This window comes from Enhydra lutris, unplaced genomic scaffold, assembly GCF_002288905.1.
Source record: "Enhydra lutris kenyoni isolate GAN:26980312 unplaced genomic scaffold, ASM228890v2 scaffoldscaffold48, whole genome shotgun sequence".
Lineage (NCBI taxonomy): Eukaryota > Metazoa > Chordata > Mammalia > Carnivora > Mustelidae > Enhydra > Enhydra lutris.
Window position 1 is genome coordinate 11,640,784 of NW_019154132.1, and position 16,782 is coordinate 11,657,565.

The 16,782-nt window shown below is 40.2% G+C and overlaps 1 pseudogene across 1 annotated transcript; it reads left to right on the top strand.

Annotated features, from left to right (window-relative positions):
* Positions 1–2,178: 2,178 nt before the first annotated feature.
* On the top strand, positions 2,179–2,896 carry LOC111156721 (annotated as a pseudogene). The gene has a single exon (XR_002641251.1). The product of XR_002641251.1 is annotated as a stathmin-2 pseudogene (transcript).
* The last annotated feature ends 13,886 nt before the right edge of the window (positions 2,897–16,782 follow it).

Here is a 16,782-nt window from a genome sequence, read left to right on the forward strand (position 1 = left end):
AACTTTGAGTGCCAGGATCTAAGATTCTCCTAATTAGAAAAAAGAGAAAGCTCTATAGGATCGAACTTTCTCTTTGGGGCAAATTCCACAGACTCTTGCAAAGACAGACCACTGAAGAACTCTTCAGGATAGTGAGAGAATTCAAAGTTGCCACGGCTGTCTACTTTCATATCCCCTGGCCTTCTCCTCCCAACCTCTGCTGAACCAGAGTAAAGTCCCTCAGGAGACTGCACCCCCTGGAAAATGCCAGGAAATGGAGTAGGAAGAGGAATTATCTTCATTGGGTCATTCCATGCATTTGAGAGTCCACAAGAAGTATGAGACTGTCTCACTGTAATTAAAGAGTAAACAGTGAAGACCATGGGATATGTAACTGGGAATCTATTGAGAATGTCTTCACATTACTCACAAGTTAATAATTTCCCCAAGAATGGGAGTTTCTTGAGGATGTTTGTAATTTATTTTTAAACCTTGTAGAGCTTGAGAATAACACTTGCAGTTTCTCTTTTACTATTTTCATGGTATTCAAAGGTTTCAAACCCAGGCATTTTAGAACCCACCCACTTTCAGAGATGTAGACAAATTAGGTAGAAACACACAGGGACATCTCAAACTCTTTAAAGAGCTTATCTGGAACATGTGAATGATATAAGCATTCTCTCTCTCTCTCTCTCTCTCTCTCTCTATATATATATATATATATATATATATATAAATATATATATATATCCTAGACCTCATGATCTTTATGGAACACTGCATATTAATTCCATTGCAAATTTGAAAAGGTAGCATGTTAACTCTATGTAACCTACAGTGATGTCCCCAAGCTATCATCATTGCTTATGCATACCATCATTGCTTTATCATCATTGATGCTGTCAAAGAGTATTTTCTGAGAACCTATTAGGTAGTTACCACGCACTAGGGACTGGCAGGGAAGCATACACTCAGAAGGCATGGATCCTCCCTGCCTGATAGGAGAGGCTTCTGAAAAATCATAAAAAGAGAGAAAAACCAGTCATGTGTTTAGATCTCAATCAAATGTGCCTATGTTTCCAGTTTACTCAAAGGGAAAATAATCCACTGAACTTGCTTACCACTTGTTGATTTCATAGATAATTTTATTCCAAGTGATAGTAGGCCTAATGGACATACAAAGATAAACATGCAATGTGACTACATGTGAATCAATGTTGCCTACTAAAGAATGGCACACAGTAAGATCATAATAAATTTTAGTTCTTATTATTGTCATCATCATCATCATCATCCTTATCATTATTTCTGTTAAGAATCTCTAAATCTAATAGGATAAATGGTATGCACATAATTGTAATAAAAGGCAGAAAGTATGTAGATTACATACTTGTTGGTACAGATGTACCAATGTTGTTATTGTTGGTACAGATTAAATGCTGTAGGAATCCAGAAAAATAAAAACTAATTTCAGATTGGAAATAACAATTTGACATATATGACAAGAGAAAAGCCCAAAATGCTCATCCCCTCAGTAATATGTGTCTGAAAAGAACATCAAGTAAGATATTTGCAGGAAGTGATGGTTAATCTATAGAACCCCAAGTGTTCCTGATTTCTTTAATAATATATTACAACTCTCTCCACCTCTTCAATCCTTCTATGGTTTCTTTACATCTTTAGTCATATGATCACTAAATAAGGGATTCTCCAAGCTTGTTTTTGCCAGGTGTCTCTGGGTAGTAGAATTACAGGATTTAGTAGGTAATTCTGCAGCCAGTCTCTTTTTATCTTCATGATATTGTAAGTTTTAATTGTGTTTCTTATCATTCTCTCTGTAGTCTGAAAAAAAGAATAAAGAATTCCAGTATGTCAATTATTTTTCCTAAAATAATGCATACAATCACTTTACTCTTGGAATGCCTTCCCATGTGTCTCTGTGGTTCTCAGATATCATTTTTAAGGTATGACCACAGAATGGTACACAGAATTCCTCAGGTAGGTGTATCCTGATTAGGCTCAACACCGTGATGCTGTTCCAATTCTATTGCTGAAAAATCAACTTCACGTTGACAGACAACAGTATGCGTCATTGGTCATGGAGCATTGTTATCTAGGTCACAGAAAGACCATAATGTTCAGTTATAAATTGGTGATGGCTACTTGTCAAGTTGCCTTTAAAAAATGACATAACAGCTGTAGATGGACCCTTCGCCTTCGCAACCGCTCAGCATCTGCACATCCCTACAATGGCTAAAACAGCAATGGCCTACAAGGAAAAAATGAAGGAGCTGTCCATGCTGTCACTGATCTGCTCTCGCTTTTACCCCGAACCTCGCAACATCAACATCTATACTTATGACGATATGGAAGTGAAGCAAATCAACAAATGTGCCTCTGGCCAGGCTTTTGAGCTGATCCTGAAGCCACCATCTCCCATCTCAGAAGCCCCACGGACTTTAGCTTCTCCAAAGAAGAAAGACCTGTCTCTGGAGGAGATCCAGAAAAAACTGGAGGCTGCAGAGGAAAGAAGAAAGTCTCGGGAGGCCCAGGTGCTGAAGCAATTGGCAGAGAAGAGAGAACATGAGTGAGAAGTCCTCCAGAAGGCTTTGGAGGAGAACAACAACTTCAGCAAAATGGCGGAGGAAAAGCTGATCCTGAAAATGGAACAAATTAAAGAAAACCGTGAGGCTAATCTAGCTGCTATTATTGAACGTCTGCAGGAAAAGGAGAGGCATGCTGTCAAGGTGCGCAGGAACGAGGAGCTGCAGGTTGAACTTTCTGGCTGAAGCGATGGAGGGATGGCACGCCCCACCGTTAGTAAATCCCCCTGCCTATATTATAATGGATCATGTGATATCAGTATGGGAAATGTATGACATGGTTTAAAAAGAACTCATTATAAAAAACAGAAAACAGAATCAAAAATTTTAAAAAAATTCAAAAAAAATGACATAACAATTAATTTTCTCTCACATGTCCTTGTTACACTATGTGCTTGGGAACATATCAGTCACTTTAATTGTTAAGCATGATTCATGTACTCAGCATTGTGTAAGGCACTCCAAGGGTTACTAAAGGAGTGTTTGGTGGGTCCCCTGCTCTTCAGAAGTTTTAAATCTTCCTGAAACAATATGAAACATAAGAGGAGAACACAGGACCCAGTATAGTAAACATTTTGCAATAAGCTGTGGGTCGAAAGAGCTTTTAAGAGTTCAGAGAGTAGAGAAATGAATGTCAGGGTAGATAGGCAAGAGGCATGTTCGGGGGCCTGAGGAGAGCTCTTTTGGTCTGCATTATAGAGCAGAAATGGCCTCTTGTCATGCCTCCCAGTACTTAAGAGCCTTTAGAAATAAAAATCACAAGTGGGGTCCTTGTCTAATGAAGAACATCCTGTGTGTCCTCATCTGTTTTCAAAGGAGGTGACTATAAAGAATGGAGCTGTGTGAGTGCTTTTATACACTCCATGTTATCCTTGAGCAGAACCAAATGATCAATCGCCTTTCCCTGAGGAAAGTGTCTGAGTTATCTTGTCAGGGAAGATGAAAGTTTGCTGTCATCCTCATACTGGCCACAAAAGCAAGGGGAATGTTTCTCAGCTGAAAGGGAACGGGTCTGGTCATATCCTCGACATCCCTGGCTTTAAATAAATAAATAAATAAATAAATAAAAAGGCAACATTACATCTGCCCCCTTTTAAGAACAGGCCTTGATGAAAAGGCACACAAGGCAATGGTTTCACAAAATCATCAACTGTGTGTTTCTCTTTTCATAAATTAGCCTGCACCACAAAGCAAATTAGTCAGAGCAACAAAACCAGGTTGAAAGTGGGTCTGGCTGATTCAAAAGCTAGCATCTCAGCTTTAAACCTCTCAGTCTCTTCCAGAAGATCTCCTGGGAGCTTCTTGGGTCACAGACACAACACCCCAGGATACTGCTACCAGCAGAGGACGGTTTTGTGACTGAAAAGACATGACCTGTTCAATGCTGACATTGGTGGAAAGTTCCTCCTTTGCTTGTTGTGACAGCTTCCAGGCAAGGAACAGTCTGCAACCAGAATGTGCACCCAGGCAAAGAAACCTGGATCAAAGCCTCATGGCCCAGTGGAAACCTTCTAGTCGCTCACTGTAGACTCATTCATCCAGTCACAACTCTTTGAACACCTATGATTTGCTGACCATCTCTTTAAGAGCCACCCATGCAAAGATAAATAAAGCCTCAGTGCTGAGTTCTTTCTCAGTCTGTGGAGAGCTAGACATGGAAACACATTATCAGAATACAGCATGGAAAGAGCTACGATTCTGTTACAAACGCAGTGCCACTGATCTCGGCAGAAGGTGGGACTACCTCTGATGGAGGTATAACGGTCAAGACAACTTTTGAGCCACCATATCTTGAAGGGTTTGTTGGAGTCCTGGTGGAGAGATGGAGGAGAAACTGGAGTATTTGCGGAATTGCAAATAGTCTTGCTTGGATGGAGAATAGGTCTGGGGGTTGGGTCAAGGAACTTATGGTGAGAGATGAAAAGCAAAATGGAAAGATGGGCTGAAGACAGACTCTTAACAGGAAATTTGATGCAATGCTAAACTTCGGAGTCAAATGGAGGATCTTTGGAGGTTTGTCATTGGGAGAATAACATGATGAATGGGGTATCTGTTTTAGACACTTTACCTTGTAGCAAGGGATGGGGAGTAAGTAGAACTGAGGCCAGAAGAGAGCTCTTAGGCTATTAGCTCTTGACCTGGAGGGTGTGTGAGAGAGTGAGAGGGCTCTGGGCTTAAATGACCAGTCCCATCAGCAAGAGAAAGCCTGCCAGCTGATTCTTTCAGGCTTTCCATGAGTCCTGGCCTGTCTTTCCAATCTCATTTCCCTTTGGCAACTTGATACTGCTACAAGTAAATTCTTTGTGGTTCTTGTTCATTCAGCCATCACTTAGTCACTTCAACATTTATTCATCAAGTCTTTATTGAGCAATTACTATGTGCTAGACACTGAGGCCACAAAACACACATAGGTCTCCCCTCTTGGAGTTTAAACTGTAATGGAAAAGATGACAATTAAATCAGCAGTTTGAATTGGGTTTAATTCATTGTGACCCAAGTTAAATACCTTTAAAGATCCACAGTTTCTGGCCTCTGGGTGGCTTAAGTCAGTTAAGGGATGTTCTCTTGATCTCAGCTCAGGTCTTCATCTCAGGGTCATGAGTTCAAGCCCCATGTTGGGCTCCACACTGGATGTGGAGCCTGCTTAAAAATGAAATGAAATGAAATAAAACAAAATAAAATAAATAAAATATAAAAATCCATAGTTTAAGGTATGTCAAAAATTGTGTCTTTTAATCCTCATCTGTATTGCCTGACTTCCAGACACTAGTTATTTGTTGAATGGAGGAATGAATAAATGCAAAGAGGAGATTTTGTCCCCTCAGATTTACATGCCTCTTCTGGCTTTGGGGTTCCTGTCTTTTTATCTTCATTCATAAAGAGAGACAGTCTAACACAGTGGGTATTTATTTGGATGCTGGAATCGGGGAAACTTACTTAGTTTCTACCCTACCTTTGCAAGTGGGGGAAGTTGAGCAAATTCCTTAACCTCTTCAAGGCTCAGTTTCCTTATCTTAAAAACAGGGAGGATAAAAGCTCCCTACAAGGGTAATATATAAAGGATTATATATAACGGATTAAAAAGATTGGAGGGGAAAGATTAAATGAAAGGATATGTTTCAGTGCCAGGAACAAAGGAACACAGTGAAGGGGTAAGTGTTCTGACTCTTTTGGGTCCACCTGTGTGAGCTTCCTACCTACAGAGAACCTGAATGAGGTTCACGGTAAATCCCTGCCCATGACACTGCTCTACTTAAAACCTCAAATGACTCCCTTTTGGCTTTTTTTCTTGGTACAACACTTAAGGCTCTCCATGAGTCCCAATTTGTCCTCCCAGTCTCATTTCCCGTTGCCAGCTGGGTGTCACTACCATGGCTCCCAAGGCCTCTGCATGGCAGAGAAGCCAGGGATTGTCCTCCCATCTGCTAGGTGAAAGTGCACAAATTGTAGAGCAGCTCATGTAGCCTGGACCCATGGCCCATCCTTCTCTTTTTCTCGACCCCTCACAAAGCAGTCTGGCTGAAAAATAACTTGGTAGATCAATGGAATAGCATGGTTAACTGACACATGCTGCCACTATAATCTAAAGATTTCCACCAGCCTTTGTGCCACTTCCTTAGTGGTAGGGGGTGCGAGATGGTGCAAGTTCACTTTCACCTCAAAACAAAAGGTAGGCCAGGGCGCCTGGGTGGCTCAGTGGGTTAAGACTCTGCATTTGGCTCAGGTCATGATCTCAGGGTCCTAGGATCGAGTCCCTCATCAGGCTCTCTGCTCAGCAGGGAGCCTGCTTCCTTTTCTCTCTCTCTCTCTCTCTCTGCCTGCCTCTCTGCCTACTTATGTCTCTCTCTGTCAAATAGGTAAATAAAAAAAATCTAAAAAAAAAAAATGTAAGCCAGACCGCTGGGCCCCTAGGAACTTCACCGTAGGTGTGGGTTTCTGCTCTTTGCCATGAGAGGAGTCTACCCCAGATAAAGAGTGCTCCTTAAGCCTGGTTCCCTAGAATAAAATGACTCTTGTTATAGGACCCAACAGAGCTGCAGACTGTCAGCAGATCTAGGAGCAGTCCACAAATAATTGGGGCAATAAACCTCTGAGACTGGGGAGGTATTTGTTATCACGGCAAAAGCTAACCAATACACCTCCAGAGACCTTTATCTAGGCCAAATGTAACTTGTAACTCTGTCCATGCCCCCTTCCTTCCCATTGCCATTTCTCAACTGGCAAACTAAAGTGGTTTTTTTTGGTCTTCCTGTGCCTGATTCCAGCCTACAATTCAGAAGTTGGTTCTTTCTTAATCCACAGCTGGAAATAAGTCTCTCCAGGTTTAACACCCAAGATACTTTGGTTATGTTTCTTTTTTGGTTCAACACTCTTCATCTTGCACTTTACGATTTGTATACATGCCCGATGTAGCTTTTCTGGTTGACTCTCCAGTAGCTATCTACACCATCTGAAATGGTTCATCTAAGCCAAAGATAATAACCCATCCTTTTATTAGCAATAGTTTTAGCAATGGTCTTAGAACCAAATCTTGGCTAGTGGATTACTAGGGGAAAGCTCTGGAGGATTTCTAGGGAAAATTTTCCTGCTTCTAAAAAAAAGAGAAATAAATAAAAGAAGGATCAAAAAAAAGAGAGAGAGACAGAGGCAGGCCTCATCCCATTCTTTCTTCTGTCCTTTGGTAGCAATGTAATGATGAAACAAATACAAAAGTACACTAAACTGAAATAGGCACAGGGTGGGACAGTTCTGCATGATTTGGGGCCGTGTGCCTTTGCCTGGGGAGACTCAGGATCTATGTCAACTGCAGACATTCTCCAGAACATTTAGTGTGGACTTTGCCCAAGGCATACACCCAAATAATTTATTACATGAATAAATTAAAAAAAAAAACCTCTCAGGTTATTTAAGTCTGGGATAAAAGATCTTTGGGTAAAGTATAAGACAAAAATGATCATTGTAGCCGGAAAGTTGGTAGAAAGGCTTCTTAATCGAGATATACAGGTATATTTAAAAAAAAAACAACAGATGAACAAACAAAAACTTTTAAGGGAGTAAGAATCACTGAAAAGAAGAAAAAAAATAGGGAAAGAACTTTCTGGAACAAAGCTTGCATAATCTGCCTGTCTTTCCAAGGTCTTTGTAAACTAGACCAAAGATTATACAGACTTTCATCTACATGGGAAAAAGTCCAAGTTTAATTCCATCCATAGGCATCCAGTCAGTGTGGCCAAACTAAATAAGGATGGGAACCAGAATTCACTAGTTTTTCTGACCAAAGGCCACATTTAAAAAATAGTAATTTATTATATGAAATAAAATTGATATATCTCTGTGTGATAGTTTCATACTAAGTCTTTTAAAGAACATTGTATTATATCTCCTTACCACAATTCAGAGCAAGTTTTCCCCGAGCTGCAGAGGCTACAGAGAAGGTCCAACTGCTTTCCCCAAGCTGTGTTTTTCCAATTTATGTTTTGAACAAAATAGTAGATGACACATATTTGGGACCATCCTAGGATTGTGAGTCCATGACCTTGTGACTCCAAAATAGGAATGGTCTTTTGGAGACCTAAGAATAGTCTTTTAATGCCTCTGAATTGCTCAACTTTTTCACATGGAGTAATTAAGCTTCCCAGTAAATGAATGCTTTAATTGAGGTGAGTGAGGTTTTATAAATTTTTTTTTGTTTGGTCTTCAGAAATAGTAGAAGATGCTGGTATCAGTGCATAGGGCCAGTCGAGCTGCCTTCAATCCCAGAAGAAAAACGACAATAATAAAAGTTATTGTATTAGTTATGAATTCCTGCCTTCCTTCACCCTAGAAAAAAAGAGAAACTCCTTTCCCCCTGATCTGTGATTCTCTCCCACCTACCTACCCCCAACTTTAAATCCCAAATACATAAATATTATTGGGGAGAATGACAAAAGCAGGGATTAGCATGGTTACTCGGAAATTAAAAACAGAGCTTCTCTTTTGAATAACAGATATACTAAGAGGCAGGAAAATCTATTCTGTAGCTATTATTTAATTTTCTTCTACAATACTGAATAAAAATTGCTTTGTTCAAATGAAATGGTATGTCTATTAGAGACAGGCCACTGAAGAATCAATATTCAGTTTCAAAAGTCCAGTTATTTCTCCTCTCATGCACATATAATGCATGATTCTCAGATACTGATGTGCTCAGCTTGCAGAAGCAGTGCCAACTCAAGGTAATGGCCGAGTGTGGTGCATGATCAGAACATCAGATTCTGACTTTCAGATCATTCACAAGGTAATGTAAAGATAAAATCACTCATCATCTCGGGGCTCTGTTGACTACTTTTGAAAATGAACATGTTACAATACAAAAGTCTTAGCTCACAGTGTGGAAAAAAGCCATCCAGGTGTTCTCCTTCACTCTTTTCCTTTATTAAAAAAAAATCATTCATTCTTGACCCTTCAATACCCATCTTGCAAAAGGCATGTTCTTAGTACATGATTGTTGCATCCCATTTTTGCAAAAACACAAGTGTGCATTCAGGGATGGAATGTTTAATTTGAAAAATAGATTGAGAGCACATGGTTTTGTTAGGCTTTCTGGGACAGACATTGAGCTGCAATCTAAGGAGTAACTTTGACAGGAAGAGAGGGAGAGAGAGAACAGAAGAAGAGGAGGCAAGCTGATGTCTTGGCTGATACAAGGCTAGTAACTAAAGGGATAAATGGAAAAAAGAAAAAAGACAATGTTCTTTGTCCTTTTCATTTATCTTTTCTTGTCTATTAAAAGCTACAAAGTCACTTTATCAGATAATGATAAGTTATGACAAAAGATTCATCTTCTACCAGTTTATGTTGCCTGAATTACGCTTTATTGCCATTTGTTGGCTTATTTAACTAAGTAATATTATGGATATCCAGGCAGTGGACTGAGAGCAGAGACTCAGGCAGAGACTGAGGAAGAAGTTTTTCCGATTTCCTTTGGTACTCTTATTTACACACAATCATTTACAGAAAATATTAAGTAAACAGCTACATGGGAGGTCAGGTGACTGTTAAAATTTCCTCTCAGATCTTGGCTATAGGTGGTATTATTGACGAAAAGCCCTAACAATTGCACTCTGAAAAATACCGCCACATTGGTGTCAAGGCCATTATCTCCTGCTGATGACTATCTTCTTTCCTGGAAGACAAGGATTCTCCTGACAGGCTTCCATGTCTTAAGGATTCCCCATCAGCTTTGTCAATACTGTCTTCACTGGGCTGCAGTGGAAGATACTTCCACTCAACCATCCTGCCTTCCTTACATGTCTTCCTTAAGGTCTAATGGCCCCCTTCTCAATCTTTCTCACAAAGGCGTTTCCGCTAATAAATCTCTTTCATGGCTAATCTCATCTTGGGATCTCCTTCTTGGAGGATTTAGACTAACACAGAATAGAGGAAGAAAACCATTTCTTGGCTGATATCTAATTACCCAACAACATTCATTTTTAATCCATTCATTTGATAATTATTGGTTATCTATGATGTCCCAAGCCTTGTGGTACCATTTAATGGCAACAGAAAAAAAAAACCTTGAAGCCTACAGAGACTCAAAGACCATGTTGACTTTATTTTCAGCCTTATCATTGAGACACAAAGAAGTCATTGTGATTTGAGGGGCAAAGAGGCAGCAGATTACCTAGAGAGAGCAGCTGGACACATAGGCAGACCGTGAAGGACGTGTTTTTCTTGGCATTGTTCCCTCTACTGTTTGAGCCACAAACTCAACTTTTCAGTGCCTGAGAGTTAATTAGGTTCTTAAGAACTGATTCATATGAAGTAAATTTCTATCTAAGGTCACCAGTGACCTCCATGTTGCTGAATCTAATGGTCCCCATCTTATAAAACTAGCATTTTACAAACCCTCTTTTGCTCCAGAACCATGATTCACCTGGTTTCCAAGCATCACACTTACCTGAGTTTCTTTTTACCTCCATGGCTACTCATTCTTATTCCCCTTTGCTGGTTCTTCCTTATGCATTTGACCCTCTTAGCATTGGAATGATGCTGAGCTCAACCCTTGTACTTTTTTTCCCCTCTCCGTACCCACCTACCCACCCCTCAGCAATTTCATGCATTCTCTTGCTTTTTAACATCATCTATTTAATAATGACTCGAAATTTATACCTGCAGCCCACACCTGTGCCCCAAATTTCAGACTCAGGTTCAAGTATCCACCAGACATCTGGGTTTAGATGTCTGATAGACATCTTGAACCTAACATGTCCTAAAGAGATTTCCTAATCCTCCCTCCCCAGGATACCTGCCCCATAATCTCTTCATCTCTAGTAATGAAAACTCCATTCTTTCAGCTATTCAGGGCAAAAACCCTGGAGTTATCCTTGCATTTCTCTTTTATAGCCTACATTCAATTCAAAAGCAATTTCTTTGGGCTCAACTTTTTAAATATTTCCCAAATGCAAACTCTAATTACCTCCTCCACCATCTTACCACCTTGGATCAAGCCACCTGAATTGTTGCAAAAGCCTTCTAATTTTTCTCCCTTTTTACACTCATGCACCCCTAGAGCCCCGAAATCAGTTCTCATCATAGCAGCCCAGTCATCATGTTTAAAATCTAAGCAAGGCAAGACACATGGGTGTCTCAGTCAGTTGAGGGACTGACTCTCGTTTTGGGCTCAGATCCTGATCTCAGGGTTGTGGGATTGAGTCTCAAGTTGGGCTCTACACTCAATGTAGTCTGCTTGAGATTCTGCCTCTCCTTCTCCCTCTGCCTCTGCCCCCACTCATGTGCACAATATGTAAATAAATAGATAAATAAATAAAATCTATTAAAAAAATCTAAGTGAGGTGTTATAAACTGATTTGTACCCCCAAATTCCTATGTTTGAAGCCCTATACCCCAGTACCTCAGATAGCAGCTATATTTAGAGATAGGAGGTTTAAAGAGGTAAATAAGTTAAAATTAGGTCAATAAAAGTGAGCCCTAATCCAATACAATTGGAGTCCTTATAAGATGAGGAAGTTAGGACACAGGCATGTACAGAAAGAAAACCGTGTGAGGTCACAAGGAGAAAACAGCCATCTACAAGCCAAGGAGAGAAATCAGCCCTACCAATATCTTGATCTTGCACTTCTGAGTTTCAGAACTGTGAGAAAATATATTACTTTTAAGTCACCCAACCAGTGATGTTTTGTTAGGGCAGCCCTTGCAGACCAATATCTGAGACGATAAAATCCCTCTGCTTCAAACTCTCCAATAACTTCCCATCTTCATGGGAGTTCTTACTGATACCTCCAAGGCCCAGAGTATGGTCCCCACATCCCAGATGGGAGTGAATGTGGGAATGACCTTAATCACCAGACACCTAAAATCTCCTATACCTTTTTCAAAGAACTGCTTGGAGTCTCCAAGGCTAATAGTGCCTCATATTTCCCCTCCCCTGGAGAGCAGTACAAAAGTGCATTTGGTTTTGCCTTCCTATCCTTTCATGTTTTATTTTCACTTAGGATGTTTTCCTTTAGTTAACACATAATTTCTTTAAATGTGTCTGCACTTAAACCTTGGATAAATTTTTTGAACTAGTGAGTCTTAATTTCCTCATATATAACTGGGGAATAAGTTGGGAATAATAATATCTACTTTGTAGGGTCATTCATTCAGTAAATATTCAGTATTCAGTCAGTAAGTAAGTATTGACTACCTAGTAAGTCCCAGACACTGTGCTATGAAGATAAAATAAAATATGTAAAGCAAGATGCTTACAACTTGGGTTATATTAGTTGGTCAATAAATGATAAGATCAATTTGTTGTCATTTGTATTGTTATTGATGTTATGATCAAATTCTAATTCTGCTGTTAAATCTGAGAGTTATTTTGTCTTTTTAAGGTGGCCATGCATAGATGATCTCATTCATTATTTGTTAATCTTCAAGTTTAATCCTTGTAACCCTTAAACCCCACATTTCTCCCAGCACATCTCTCTTTTTCTTTATTTTCAGATTCAAATTTTGTGGAAGAATTAACAATGTTCCCTGCTCATTCCTCAACACACTCTAATTCAGTTTTCCACCACTGTCACTTCCCAAAATAACGTCATCATAGATTATCTTTGACTCTTTGTTGCTTATACTAATGTTCAGAGGTGACCATTACAAAATACCACAGACTAAGTGACAACAGAAATTTATTTTCTTCCAGTTCAGAAGGCTGGAAGTCCAAGATCATGGTGCTGGCAGGGTTGGTTTCCCATGAGAACGCTCTCTCTCAGCTCATAGATGGCTTCCCTCTCCCTGTGTCCTCAATGGTCTTTCCTCTGTATGTGTGTATAACCCTATTGTCTCTGCTTATCCTTAGGACACCAGCTGTATTGGATTAGAGCCCATCCCAAAGACCTCACTGAATCTTAATTACCTCTTTGAAGGTCTTATACCCCAAAACAGTAACATAGGGCATTAGGGCTTCAACATACAAATTTGGGGGGACATAACTCAGTTCATAGTATGTTATGAATATGAGTATTTTTTTTAGACAAAGACCTATTAGTTTCCCAATGAATCCATTTTCTAGAAAATCAAGTATTTTATTTTCATTAAAAAAACCCCCAAAACTTGAAGAAGTGGGAGTCATTTTATACATTTATAGCTGCTATTTAAGTCTATATCTCAAGACATACTACACCAAAGGGTTACCATCAAGTTTCTGCCCAAGTTCTAAGGACAGTTCTGAAACTTAATAGTGTTGGACTTACATTCCGCAAATCCCAGACAGTTTGGGCAGCTCATTCCAAGGACAGAACCTGGAAAATGTCCTAATGGTTGGAAGAGGAGAGAAGGTACCTTTAGGAAGCTCGAGAACCCTCGCTGATTAGGAGAAAGTGGGAAGAGTACTGTATTCATCAGTCCTTTAAGTTACTCAGGAGCTATGCCCACTATGGGAGCAACAGGGGTCTTGGGGGGCTTGAAGACTCAGTTCCAGAAAACCAAGGTCAAAGCCCAAGCAGCACAGCCTTCAGAACCCTCCTCAGATTCTAGGAGAGTCACTGAAACCAGCAAGTAGTACTTCTGAGGCAACCTCAGAGAGGTCTTGCAGGGGTGTGGGGGTGGGGCTCTTGCAGAGGTGAACAAATTGGAAAGTTTTTTTTTTTTTAAAGATTTTATTTATTTATTTGACAGACAGAGATCACAAGTAAGCAGAGAGGCAGGCAGAGAGAAGGGGGAAGCAGGCTCCCCTGCTGAGCAAAGAGCCTGATGTGGGGCTTGATCCCAGGACCCTGGGATCATGACCTGAGCTGAAGGCAGAGACTTTAACCCACTGAGCCACCCACGTGCCCCATGTTAAACAATTTTTTTCCTTTGCTTATTTTACTTGACCTAAGATGAGGATTCAAGAGATTGGCCATACTTATCTTCTAAAAACCCTCTCTTCTCCAATTTTCTGCATCTCCTATCTACTCCTGGTTTGTCCCCTGTTCTTCTGACCGACCACTCCTCAGAGTCCCATTTTCAAACTTATCTTTCACTCCCTAATGACTAAATGTTGTTCTTTAAGACTTTGACCTCAACTCCTTCCCTTCTCACACTGTACTTGCTTTCTTTTGAACTCATCTGTCCACATGGCTTCTTCACAGAATAATATACAGAATACTCAGTGTTTTATCTGCAGACCAGTACCATTGCATTGGCCTCCCCATGCATTTGCCCCTGCCTGAAGTATAACAGGCATTGAGAAAAACACAGTGCTTTTTTTCTTTTTTCCTGTTCAGAATGGTTACTTTATAGAAACACATTTAATGTGTAAAATCACCTCTCATTCCACGGTACCATAACACCCATAGGAGGGAATTTCCAGGGTAATCTCAGATGAACTTGTGTGACCCTTTACAGAGGACCCACATGTATAGCTCCTCTTGACATCAAGGTGACAGGGCAGGGTGGGGGGGAATTCCAAGCTGCAGGGTGCATGAAAATCATTTTTAAAAGTTGACTGATAACCATCTCCATTGCAAACATTCTGCAACTCTGTCATTTTATGATTAAGGTCTCTGCTGCTGTTACCACACACTGCCAATGTGGAAGAGGGGGATTTTTTTAGTCTGAGCTGGGGTATTTCATGTGCTGGGTTATGGTGGACAGTTTCAAGATATTACAGTGCTCTCGATTTTAGATGTGATTATATGTCCCTGAGATAATACATTACTAACTGTTAATAATTAGAAACGAAAAGAGAAAATCCAATCATTCAGAATGATACATGCATTGAGTACTGGGTATCAAGTATTGTGCAAATAAGTGAGGGAGACAGGCCAAGGATAAAGAAAGATGGGAAGGTCCCAAAGACAAGCTCCTTGAGCTTACCAGTGTCCTTATCTCCCCAGTGTCAGCCTATTTGCTCCTCTCAGAATCACTCTGACCATCTTGGCCACGCATGGTTTTAGCTGGCCAACCTAAGAACAGTCCCCAGGCATGTTTGTCCTGAGGCAGCCAAACCCCACTTTTGACTGAGATAGGGAATTATGACCATTTAAACTCCATTCACCAGCATCTATTGAACCACAGACAGTGCATGTTTGTCCTTAGGTGAATTCACCTCAGTGATAATCATGTCAAAAGCTCCAACTGAATTTCGCTCCGGGACATCCAACTTAGAAAATGTCATATAATTAACATATGTGTAGTTGAATATTTATATTCTCTCAAAGGTTGTAACCCAAAATAGTTCCAGTGGATATTGGTTGACTGTTTCTAGAGTGTTTTTGTTTTTCTCCTTTTGCCTAACAAGGTTAATTTTATTTAAAAAGAAAAAGTAGGGGGTTGCCTGGGCGGCTCAGTCAGTAGAGCCTTGAACTCTTGATTTTGGCTAGCTCATGATCTTAGGGTCCTGAGATCAAGCCCGCATCAGGCTCCTGGTTTCGCAGGAAGTCTGCAAGAGATTGTTTTCCTCTGCCCCTCCCCCTGCTCATGCTTTCTCTCTCTCTCTCAAAATAAATTAATCTTAAAAAATAAAAAAATAAAAATAAGTAAGATAATTAAAAAAAAAACTTCAAATTCTCCCTTTCCTTAGGGACATCAAGCTCCCTCGTATCAACTCCCTCCACTATGAGTGATATAACCTCACCTTGTCTACAACTTTAGGATTAGGATAAATGGGATTTTGGCAGAAGCGCCCAAAACCAGTGAAAAGAAGGGAGAAAGAAAACCCTTCTAACCACTAGGAATGATGGAGAAAGAGAAGCCTTATGTAACTCATCTTTGGAGAGAAAAAATAAGGAATATCTTTCAAATGCAGTTAAGTGAGTTCCAGTAAAAATGGAGAATAGCCCTTAGAGAGACCTGTCCCCCAACATGCTTGCCTCTTACCTGTGGATGCCTGTGCATTTTTCCTATATAGAAGGCACTCCCTCAATTCAGAAGGACCTCAGGGAAGTGAAGCCCTCCAAGCAAAAGGAAACGAGGGGAGACGAAAAATGAACTCCTGATTTTAGCTGAGCTCACCCAGATGGCAAAAAAGAAGGAAAAAAAAAAAAAGGACAATTTTGACCTTAGAAAGTGGTATAGTAGTCAGGAAAGTCAACCTGAGCTCAAATCCCATTTCCCCTTTGACTGCTAAAAAAATGTTAAATTACTTTGCAAATATTTTTAAATGAGTGGTTTTGTAGTGGGAGTGGTGGAGAAAGAAAGGGGGAGAAAGGTTAACTTTCCCACATAAAACAACCAGCTCATATGGTCTATGGCCAATTTTTACAGCTGGATTTTTATAAACTCCTTGAAGAGCTGGGCGAGGGGTGCGTTTATGACATTGCCATGGCAGTCCTGTAGTTTCTGACAAAATATTGTGACACTGAAGCAGATGTACTTTGGGGAGGTAGGCATAGCGGTTGGGACAAATATGAAGGAATTTAAGACCCTCACTAAACATCTCAGCAAAGAATGTCTCACTGACCCGTCGCTGGGTTTAATTAGTTGTAGAGTGAAAGGTGAGGGGTTAATCCAAGGTCAGTGTGGGGGAAAAGGAAGCCTAGGACATGCAGCTATTTGATATTAGCTGAATGCCACCCTTCAGTCAATGAGAATAGTAAATGAGCACGGTGCGGGAAGGAATAGACATTCTGTTGCTTTAAGTCATTTTGAATATGACGGTGTTCAATTATTTAATTTCCATATACGTTTCTCTAAGATTCTTTCTGTCAATCCAGTCATTTCTTCTTGAGTGTTG